This window comes from Drosophila kikkawai, chromosome 2R (genome assembly GCF_030179895.1).
Source record: "Drosophila kikkawai strain 14028-0561.14 chromosome 2R, DkikHiC1v2, whole genome shotgun sequence".
Classification (NCBI taxonomy): Eukaryota; Metazoa; Arthropoda; class Insecta; order Diptera; family Drosophilidae; genus Drosophila; species Drosophila kikkawai.
In genome coordinates, this window is record NC_091729.1 from 9,271,182 (window position 1) to 9,283,341 (window position 12,160).

Genomic DNA, 12,160 nt, shown 5'->3' on the forward strand with positions numbered 1-12,160 from the left:
GCCTTGTGTTTGTAATTTGTGCGGTTGTCTCACACCCGCAGCTGTGGAAGGGGCAGGGCGGGGTGGGTTTCGGGAACACCTTGTGGGAATTTCCGCTGAAAAGTTAAATTATGAGCCACGCACCGCTAAGCGCCATCCCCATCCCCATCCCCATTCTCATCGCCATTCCCCAAACCGTTCCCCAGACAGTGAGCGAAATAAAGTGACTATTATTATTGTTGCTGGGTCGGTTTGGCGTTTCAGCTAACTGAATGTCAAATCTATTGAGGCGATTAAAAGGCGCAAGCCCCCACACACAGAAGGCTCTAGCACACACACAGCAGCCTAAGCGCTATTAAGAGCAATCAAAAATCGTGTACAGCCCCAGGGAGAGAAACACGAGTACCGGACTACAGGTTACCCATTATTTGCTACTGATCTCAATGTACTTTTGGGTAAGAGAAATGGTTGGATACCTGAAATAGTCCCGTAGTAGTAGCTTATATATAACCTACTAACCCAGAAAATACCCTGTACCTAGGCAGAGAATTTCACTTTCGCGAGCTTAAGCCATCAAGTTGAGGCACTGATACACGCTGTGCTGACGTGTCACAGTCATTGATTGGGTCCATTGATCACTTTGTTGTCCCAACTGGACCACTCGCGAATAAATTCGATGGGTCAGTGGCGCCATCACAACCCCCTCTCCTCTGGGGAGGTACACATCGTCACCGTGTCAGTTTCAGTTTCAGCTTCAGTGTCATGGAATGCAAATTAATATTAATTAAACGCGCTGGCAGCTCAGCCGAAACTGTTGTTTCAATTTCGAGCAAGCTTGCCAAGGCAAAAAGGGGTATTGGGATTGGTATTGGTATTGGTTTATCCAGCGATTTCGAGGTGGAAAACAAGCGCCTGGATTATGGGTCTGATGTGGGTCTGATGTCTGGGTGCAAATGCGTGAAAATGTTGCTAAAATGCTGAAGATTAATGACCAACCACGACCTTTCCCCCACGTCACGATTCACACTGTGTGTGGAATACCCATAAAGCGAAATTTATGCTTTGCCGTTTAATCAAACATTTCAAATTGGTTGCTGGTTTACACAAAATTAATCATGTGTAAGGACCAAAAAGGGCTTTCGGGAAAATATCATATCCAGCTTGGGGCAGCTTATCATTTATTTTCTCTGTCTAATAGAGCTTAATTTCATTAAATTGCACACATTTTCCCGCTTCCGCATACATTAACCTGCAGAAGCCTTTCGCTGTAATAATATTCCATCGTCTACGAATAAACGGAATTATTTCGTTATTTTTATTGACGATTTCCAGCGCAATCAACGACACTCATTGCTGGAGTAAGCTCCCCCCATGGGACCGCAATGTTTGTTTATTTTTAGCGAAAAAGGTTCATTCACAAAGCGGGTTACCATATAATTTATTGTTGTTAGATAAGCCACATATATGCAAACGAAACTTATCTGTTATGAGATGGCCAAAAATACGTCAAAGAAGCGACAAACAAATTTCAGGCAATTAACAGGCTTGTATAACTGGGTTAAATCTGGAAAAAGTTATTACCTCTGAGGCTATTAGTCTATAAAATATTTTTAGAAACCCCTTAGGGGCTCCTATTTTTTTTCAGTTTTAACCAAGTTAAATAAAAAAAGAAAGAACTTGACCTGTCATACTTTTAATTTAATTATTTTAAAGCTGCTTTTGCAAATTTTAGTTCATATTTTTTATCAAAAGAACTCACACCTTTATATCCTAGATTAAAGTATTGTTGGTTTTCTTAAAATCAATAAATTTGTATATAATTTAAAACTGTAGAAAACATTTTATTAGATTTCGTCTACCAAAAGATACCTAAGTAAATATAAAATCCATCTGTCATGATTGATTGCCAAGGGTATTTTGAGCTTTGTTCATTGGTATACTTTCCCATTTTTACTGCTGTGATTCTTGAACAAATATTTATATTTGAAATTGCAATAACCAGAAAAACCAACAATTTATTTTTCATGAACCGCTGCGCTGTAAATTTAAAATCATTTCTGATGAGGGGGAAAAAACATGGAAAGGTAAATAACTTAGTTTCGTTTGCGTGTCGCGTACTTTGCAGCTGCAGACATGGCAACTGTAGGCAAACATTTAATTCAATTTACACTTAATTTAATTAAGGCTTATTGAAAATTATTTATTTTAATGACACAGCGCCTTGTGTGCGTTGAGGCAGCCCATGAAATATTTATAGCGCGTTTGCGGACTGCACAGCATTGCCCATGTTTTATTTATTTATAACATTTAAGTACAATGAGCAGACGCACGCATTGGCAATGGGTGTTTGCCCGCCTGCCGGCTCCTCTCCGCTCCTCTCGAGTATGTAAATATATTATTATAATACGTACTTAACGAGAAGTGCGACAGACTAGGAGAGCGCGCCTATTTGCACAACAATAAAGTCAATTTAGTCGGTACTGCGCGGTGCGGCTCAGGCAGGCTTCATTAAGTGCAGTCAAACGCGCGACATCGTCGTCTCTGAGTACCTCTATTTCTGAGGTCTCACAGTGCCCCAGCTCTACATACGTAAATATACAAGCATGTATATAAATATTTGTAGCTCTAACACCCTTATCAAGGGGTCCTACAGCCTCTGAGTGCGGGAAAGCCCCCTTTTTTTTTGTACACGTTTCTAGTATCCTGCCGATGAGCACACATTTGTCACTCCTTCGGCCGAACCGAAAATTCAATCAATCTCCCGAAGACAGGCTTTTTCTGTTCTTATATTTGTCCAGACATCTCTATTTATAGATGCATGACTCTGTCAATTTGTTTGCATGTCGTTTACAGGGCCTCGAATCAAGTCTCACCTGTGACTGATTAAGGGACGGAGTGTAGGTGACACGTGCGCAGACTTCCATGGTATTTATATTAGGGATTAGTCGGGCAATTAGCAAACCGAAGAAAGAAATATTTACATAGGTAATGTGGTAAGCAAAAGAGGAAGTAATCATTAAGTTTAAGCTTTGTTTGGTATACGCAAAAGACTTTTCCTATTACTTTAAGTTTTGGGAATTTTGTAAATGTAGCAAAATATAAACAATTGCTATCTTTATATATTTAAATACACATAAATTTTAGGGTATTTTCAGCTGCGGTTACCTTTCCATCATTTGCCTATTTTCTGATTTTATAAACTTATTTGTTGCGTGCGAATGAGAGCTCAATTCGCCTGATAAGACGCTGCGACAAGGGGTCTGCTCCGGTCTGGTCTGACGTGTATGTGGATGTTGATGCGAATGCTGAGGCTGGCCCCGAGGCCATCTCCTTGGAAAGTAACGTCGAACCCTTAACCCTTGTCAGCAGGCGGAAAGTGCGATGCATCGAAAAGTTTATGTATAATGTGCGTTTAATAGCGACAGCCGACGGCAGTGAAAGCTGAGAGAATGTAACGCATACGCAGCGTGGTCCCGAAATACTTTATTCGCAGAACAGTGAAAATAATGTGATAATACACTGAAAACACTAAATATGCCCGAAAATTGGAAGTTTAAGCAGAATATATGTAGAAATCACAAGACTCTATGCCATTTGTTGGTAAATTTGTACAAAAAGCGTTTTCTGTAATCCCATTTGTTATTCCAAGTGTATGGGGATAATGGGGAATGCGAATACGTAAGGAAGTATTATGGGCTTTTTCGAGCTGTTCCCTTTATTTCGTGCCGAGTGTTGGATGTAATGTGTGCTGTTTGCCCGCCTCTTAGCGAGGATGTGCGAGCATTGTCAACTGGCTTCGCCTTGAAGCTGATTATTACTGTTTGACACATTCTGCCGACTCGTCGACAATTCGCGTGGCCCAGTAGGAACGTCCGCCTGGCATCGACATCCATACCCGTGTATCCACACATCGACGTGCACATCTATTTCAACTGGCACATCAAGCATACGCCCCGTCGACGCCCCCCCACGGCTGACTTATTGAGCAAACACCGTCACAGTCCAGGCCATACATACTCAGCGTGTGTGTACGTACGTCTATGTCACAGTTGTGGCAGGCAAACAAATGGGAAAGTGGAAAACGTGAAAAGTGAGAATAAATAAACAAAAGCGGGCTGCAGGGGCAGGAACAAGTCAAAGACTTGTGCTGTCTGTCGCGCCGAGCCATTGACCAGTCGTCGGGTTAGCTTAATTTTCAGCAAGATCTTACTGCGGCTTTATGGCTTTGCTAGCCACACAAAAAAATAGTTCGATTGCTGTTGTAGTTGCTCTGTGCTCGATAATCTGTTTAATTGAATTAATGCGTTACCTTTTCCTGAAAAAGACCCGAGACTTGCAATGGATAATTATGTGAAACGTAGGCGATAAAACAAACGAGCGATAGCCAAACTTTCTTCGTTAGACAATCTATTACCGGATTTCGTTAGGTTATCGGAAACAAACCTAACAAGTTCTGTAAATAAATCTGCAATAATATCGTCATTTATCTCTACAGTGCGAAAATGGTGGCAATATCTTTTTTGTATGAATTATTTTGGATTAATTAAGAGTGCCCTTGGAATAGCCCTTAACAAAACATAACTACCTAACTAGTTCTCACAAATTAGTAATTTATGATTTATAAAAATTAAGAACTAGACTAAATTATTAAGAACTATAAATCAATTATTTATTAACTTGTATATCCTCTTGCTAAAGTTATGATTTATTCAATCGAATTTTCTACAATTCCTTACCGTGTCACAATTTATTAAGGCAACATTTCCAGAAAAATGTCATGAAATTTTCCGCTCAAGTTATTACTTAACTTTACTCTCAACTCCCAGGTCCCCGTTCTCAGTTCCATTGGGAGCATTAGACATCTCTTTTATTACCCACTCGTATCGGAATTGAATCGAAATTCCCAGAATCCCCGGCCAATATCGTTGGATTAGACATGACGATAACAAGCGTATAATGTTCTCAAAACTCTAATAGAGCGTTGGCATCTTCAAGTCGCTCGTTTGCTCGCTTTTTCGCCACTCGAGTTTCGTAATCATTTTCTCATCTTTCGCTCTTTCCCCCTTTTTCCCCCCTTTTCCGGCGGGGGCAAGCTGTTGCATGGCCGGTGGTTATAGATTGCCTCACAGCACATTACATTACATTTGATTATGAGTCTGTGTGCGCGTGTCGGCAACTACGCCTCACAAAATGCCACTGCCTTAGCCCCGATCCCCAATCCCCAATCCCCTCGAGAAACAGTCACAGGAAGGAAGCTTCAAGACGCGATTAAATCGGCAAATAAAATAGCAAGCGGACGGCATTCGGTGTTCGGTGTGTGGAATAGAGATAGAGTGATTGAGTGCAGAGCAACAAGAAGAAAATGCTTCCGTGGAAAGCGGGAAATGCAAAGAAGGCAAAACAGAAGTGCAAACAGCTAACGGGGTGGGGGTGGAGTGCACCCGGGTAAATAGTGCAAATGCTGAGAAAAATGAATTTTTGAAAAAGTTTTCTTTTTTCGGGCCACGAAGAGGGCTATCCCTGGGCAAGGGAAGTCTCAATCGGCTTTAAATGTTAAAATGTTTTCGGAAAAGAAAAGGCGAGCATGTAACTCAGTAACTCGGGGGATGTCTTGTGACTGAGGTCGACTCCCTCTGATTGAATAGATAAATGAAGGACGGAAAAGCACAGAAAATTGATTGCTAGGCGAAGGAATGTAAATGGATTCTCCATAGGAGCGCACAATAATACCAACTTGTATACAAACAATATGTATGCACGAATGTATCTCTGGTGAACAAAAGAATAGACTTGAAAAGAATGGATTCGAATGAAAAATAAAAGTCGAGGGAGATACAAAAATGCCAAGTAAACTGATAACAAATTTGTTTACCCCCATGGAGGTCAAGGTCGGTGGGAGTGTAACAGGTACAACGTTAGATGGATTTGCGACCCTCAACGTTCATATCGAATTTCTAATAAAATTTAACAAAAAAATGACATTCGATTTGGACGGAAATTAAATAGTTAGTTTAGTTCTTATAAACAACAAACACAGTCTCGTGAGACACTCATAATATATTCTATCTAATTCATGATCAAGAAAATACTATATACATGAAATTCAATAAAGTTACCAGCATTTTGGGTTAGCAAAGTTATGAATTTTCATTCATAAACATTTCAATGAAAATTTCAAAAAATAAACCTCGTAATTTGACATTTATTTCTTGGTTTATAACTTCCTTTATTGGATCGTAATTAACAAACTTTATAACACTCAAAAGAGTTCGTTTGGCCGGTTTCACCTTTTTCGTAACTTCCCTGAAAGAAATGTCTCCGATATTTTGTGTTTTGTCAGACCAGAAAATGATGTGAACAAACCTAATTGCGTCAATTCTCTTTACTTTTTCATTTTGGACACTGGCAGAGCGGTTGATGGAATCCCATGATAATTATTAAGGGCCATGGCAACGTCCGTTCGGTGCAAGAGAATCGCATTAATTTCCCAACCCATCGCCGGCCAATTACCGGCCAAATGCTATTAGCCACAGACCCGCAACAGGCCAATTACAAGAGCAACTCGAGCTCAAGCCGGGCAAACCTAATCAAGACCCAAAGAGACCTGCCAAAAAATGTTCAACTTGAACTGAATCGAGTTACGTGAACAATTCCAGACTGCCTCTATGATTTTTGGCCAAATAATATTTTAAAGGCCGGCGAGCAATTTAAGCCCTGGTCTGCTCACTCAAGCTTAGGAGGGGATTTTCTTGGCCATCTTGGACAACTCAACTCTCTGTTGCTCTGCTATGTCTGTTGTGGCTTCTGTTTCAGTTTCGGTTTCTGTTTCTGTGTTGCTTTTATGGCAAGTCAAAAACCTATTAATGCCCAGCTCAGCAGCACGTTCAACTTGTTACAATTTTTATTTTCATTTTCCTCTTTCATCGTTTTTCTGCGCACACTAAAACATGTTGCCTGACCCGCCGATTAAAGATTTAAGTCAGAGATTAATATCCAAGTGTTGTCTTTTGTTCGCATATGAATATTCATATATATTCTAACCTCCAGGTGACCTTGTCTGGTCCAAGTAAACAGGTGTAACGATAACGCCATGACCTTTGCGTAAACTCGGAAGGTGTCCAAATGTAAGTGACACATGGATAATATTTATTTAAAAGTTATTAGAAGAAGGAAATTGCAAGGACTAATCAAAAACATAATTAAACTAGATTTGAAATATTTATATTATTTTATTTTTTATTATTTTATTTAGCAGATCTCTTTATTATATTTTAAATATTAAATTATTAGCTGATGGCAAAGGCCTATTTCTGCTCGATTTTAATCAATAACAATAGTCTAATTAAATTATTCACCCTAATGACATATAAATGATAAAAATCATCATCAATATCTTAGAGATCAATTTCATCTAATATAAAAATTATAAAGATATTGTATATTTTACAAGAAATTTGATTTTAATTGGGCAATTCAAAAGTTTTCTCAACAAGTGTAAAGGGATGTTCGCATTGACAGAATTTAATTTGTCCGCCTTCCTGTTCTTGTGTTTTTTCTGCCGTTTTATTTGTTTTCTACTAGTACTTCCGCCAGTTGGCTTCTCTGTGGCTTTTGCATTAGCTTCTGCCATCGAGTATCTCATTCCGGCCCCTGTCATATATGTTCGTGTGGCCATCTCACCCCTTCCCTTGTACATAGACAGATACCCCCACATCAGCCGAACCGAACGGAACCCAACGGAACCGTGTATTGAGCCGCCTTTGGCGCATTGTTTGACATGACTTTAATATTTCAGAAAACGATAAAAACAGAAGGAGAGAGTGTGGGCCTCAAACTGCCGGCACAAAAATGTATTTTGGCACTGTGTCGCAACTTTAATCGATACGGAATATCAGCGGCAATAACAACTGCATTCCCATTCCAGGCGGTGATTGTTTGCCACAGGGCTGTCATTCTGAATTTTGACTCTCAATCGCCTGCGATACCCGGGCATATCGTATTTGTATCTCCGGGGTACACTGCCCCGTCTCGCATCGCAATCAATTCCAATTAGGGTAAGTGGGGCAGGTGTCCCGGCCATACGCTGTGCTGTGCCGTGCTCTGCTGGGCCGCTCGGGCCATAATTAAGCTGCGTGTCATTATGCATTGCTTGCCAGGATCATTTGGGTTTAATTCAATCAAGCCTCCGTTGCCGTCGCCGTCGCCCAATGTCCACCGTTCGCCGTTGAGTCCGTTCGGTCCGTTCGGGTGTTTCCTTTCGCTTTCCATGGAAATGGGAGCCAGCATGGAAATAATCACCGGAAATCTCGGAACGGAAATGGTCGTAATAACGGCACCCGAAATGGACGACAGCGCCGCATTTAGCCAAACAAAGTGAAGTGCCGCCGGCTGGCATTGGCCCTGTCCTCGCTCTTGGCCCAAAGTGTTGTTGTGCATGCCAACGGTACATTAATTCGCATTCATAAATAACACTAACGCCGCCTGGCAAAGTGGAAATCAATGCAGTCCGAGTCCAGGCGCACTGGGGCAGCTCGGGATCTCCTCTACTCGAATTGTTTGATTTGGTTCGGACGGGGCACTAATTACTCACGGTAGGCAGCCGGTTGATAAATGGGGGATCAGTGAATGAATAAGTGGAGTGCAACAGAGTAGGATGTCAACGATTCGGAGGTTTTGAAAAAGAGGCAACATTGAGCTTTCAGGATATTCAAAAGTTTTAGGTAGCTCAATATATTTTAAATATTTAATTTAATATTTATTATTATTATTATGGCAATAAAGTTAATGTAAATTACTTTCCTATATTTTCAGTGTCATTCTCGAATGCCTAAAGTTGACCCGACTGAGGCCTGCCAAAAAGTGAGCTGTCCAAATGGCATAATCTCTGCCTGCACCTCGCACTTGACTTGATTTGCCTTCTCCCGCCCGATAATAGCCACAGGGAATGGACAGGAAACTGGGACTGACTGGTGTGCCGCGGGGCTGACAGCTGGCGGGTTTGCAGTTGACTGACTTCTTATCTCCTGCCCTGCGGCAGATGCGAATGTGTCAACTTGGTTCGCGCCTCCGCAAATCCTTCCGTCGCTCGCGCTGACATTGAAATGGAAGTGGGGTATCGGGGCGGTGTCTAGCTATTAAATATGCAATACATGATAATGTGCTTGGGCAAGTGAGTGGAGAGAGATGGCTACTGCTGAGTCACAGCATTTCACTCGGGGATCGCATTATAAATTACTCGAGCTCGGGGCCAACTGCGATAAATGATGGTGCAGAAAAGTGCATTGACAGCACTGACAGTTGCCATAAAATATGGTCCAATAACTTGGGTTCAAGTGGGATTTTTCTCGGCACTTTCGGAAAACTATTCCACGACCATAACACGAATCTTGAGTAAATATTTTGATGGCATCCCCAGGGATGTTTACGAAACTGCTGCCAAAGTCGGAAAAAGAAGCCAGAATAATCATTGGTTTTATCTCAGGCACTCGTTCACTATCTATCTTTTACAACTTCTGCTGCGGTAAGTCGTGCGCCAACCAAGCCGTTTCGAGGAGTAAATAAAATAAAACTAAATAAAAGCAGTTAGCACTCAATATGGTTGCCACATAACGTTTACGTATGCATCACCATCAGCACCGCCATCATGATTTAAGACATTTCATCCTGGGCCCCCGGAAAACGTCGTGCTGCACGCCACATGGCAGCCCTGCCGACTATAAATTTAAATGGCCATTTCCAGTGTGGCAAAACGGATAATAACCCATTTGATGTGCGGACACACTTTTTCCATTAAACCTAAACACAATACGATGCTCGCTCACCGAAGAAATATGGCCTAAAAGGTGGAAATGAGGCCTGTCCGGGGCGGTATTATATGTGTGTGTATGGGCCGGGGCTTAAACACTTTTACGCCCTCAACTTATGGCGCACAGCGCACACACGTTACGTATACGCACGATTGGCCCATAAATGCTCGTTTCCCTATGCATGATGGCATTGTTAACTCTTTTTAATTGAAATCGTGTTGGGGTTTCATTAAGCGCTTTTGAATGCAGACAGAACAAATTTGTATTTGGCCATTCCGGATGGGATTCTATGCATATTACGTATACGCCCAGTGTGCTCAAATTATTCATTAAAATTCTAATATAATCGTGGTAATCGTAATACTCATTTCGTACGTCATGTAATTAAAATACAAATTCTTTGTTTCACCAAACTTTCATATAGTATTTAATGATTATATTTTAAGATATTAAGCATACGTATACGTATTTTTTCCGTAACAATTTTGAATACATGGTAATGTATTCTCCTTCCGTAGCTCAAAACGATTATTAAACGCTGTTAATTGAAATTGTGTCGTGGCTTTATCTTCCTTTTTATCAAGAATTGAGTGACAATTTCGTCACTCGCTGGCAAAACTCATTTGCAACTCAATTTCCATTGGAAATTGAATCAAACCCGTCCACACAGACTGTCAATTATGACATTATCACCGACGGAAAACTAAGTTCCAACTTGACAGCCAGCACCCCGCCTCTCAGCAAAACATTGCTCCAATTACAAGTTGTGTCTGTCGGTATGCGTGAGCTTCCCCTCCGCTTTTATCTGCATACATATATACATACACGTACACCTACACACGCTACCGCTTCGGTGGCTGCTGCTGTTGTCCTCCTAATTTGCATGCCCGTTTTCATGCACCCTCGCAGTTTGTAATTGAATTAGTTTTAATGCGATATTGTGGCGCGATAAGACCGACACCCTGATAGCTCTTTTATTCGTTTATGAACGCTCGTTTATCAATTGCAACTCGCACAATTCACTTGCAATTGCCCAAACAAAAGACACACGAAAAATCAGAAGATATAGAGCACCTAAAAAAACAACAAACAAATAAGAAATAACACAAAACGCGAAATAAAATACGAAAAAAGAAGAGCACAAATCACAGAGCAAGCAGAATATACGATGTTTTGTATACAAGAGCTAAAGAGAACGTTCTCTAGAATTTCGATTCGTAGTGGTGTTTGTTTGTAATTACCAGAAAAACAATTTCAAAAGTGTTGTTTTTTCTTTTCAATTTAAAACAAATATTTTTACACACAATATAAGTCAGCATTAAATAAATATTAGATGGTTCAATTTTCAAAAGAGCAAACTTTTCAAAATTCTCCATAATTGCAACAGATATTTCACGGTTCAACACCTTTTCTAAAATTGTTATTATTGCATAAATTATGTAGTATCACTTGTTTTCTTTTTGGTTTGCACTTTTGCGGTCACTCCGCCCCTCTACCCTTTGGATCATCTCTCGGATATGTGTGATATGCGGTGATAAAAAGTTAATCAAGCGGCTGGCCTTTGTTGTTGTGGCCACCGCAAGTGCCACTGGCTGCTCCTCGTTACCTGAGCGATGATCCGATCCACCTGTGCTGCGGAACAGGTGCAGCTGCTGCAGATGCAGATGTGAATTTAGATTCAGATTCAGATGCTCTGGCGGAATTCCCTCGGAGCGTGCCGTTTGCGTGAACACTAGTCAGTGGGTCGGTCTCGGGACTCGGGAATAGCAATCGCAACGTTCTCGACGCGCCACATGAACTTTTCAGACTGAGCGCCGAGTCGGAAGCGAGCGGCCACCCGAACCAAAAAAAAATTGAGAGCGGCCAAAGAAAGCCGACGCCGACGCCGACGCTGACTTCGTAGCTGCCGGTCGCCGGTAGCAGCACTTTCTCAGTCGACCGAGGCAGAGCGGCCGAATGTGGGTGGTGGGCGCATTTAAAATTGGAGGAGTGAACGTACTCGGTGGGCGTACACTCAGATGAAAAGCCTCCGAGCCGAGCATCGGCAGCAAAGGCCACTCAAACAGTGAGTGAAAACGAAAGCGGAGCAAAGCGGCCCCAACTGGGCGAATCGGGAAGCGATTCTAAATCATTGAATTCTATTCCGATAAATTTTAAACAATCAAATTAAATGGCTGGCCAGTCTATTGCAGACGGAAAAGTATTAAAATGAAGTGAAGAAAATAAAAGTAGTAGTCGGTGGCTAAGCAGTAAAGTTTAGAAACCAAGTGGGTTGCCTTAAAAATGCACAGAAATATAATTTCTATTCTATTATAAAAAAATATATTTTTGCTCCGTTTTAAATTGGTACAAAACTTAGTAAATACTTAAAGAAT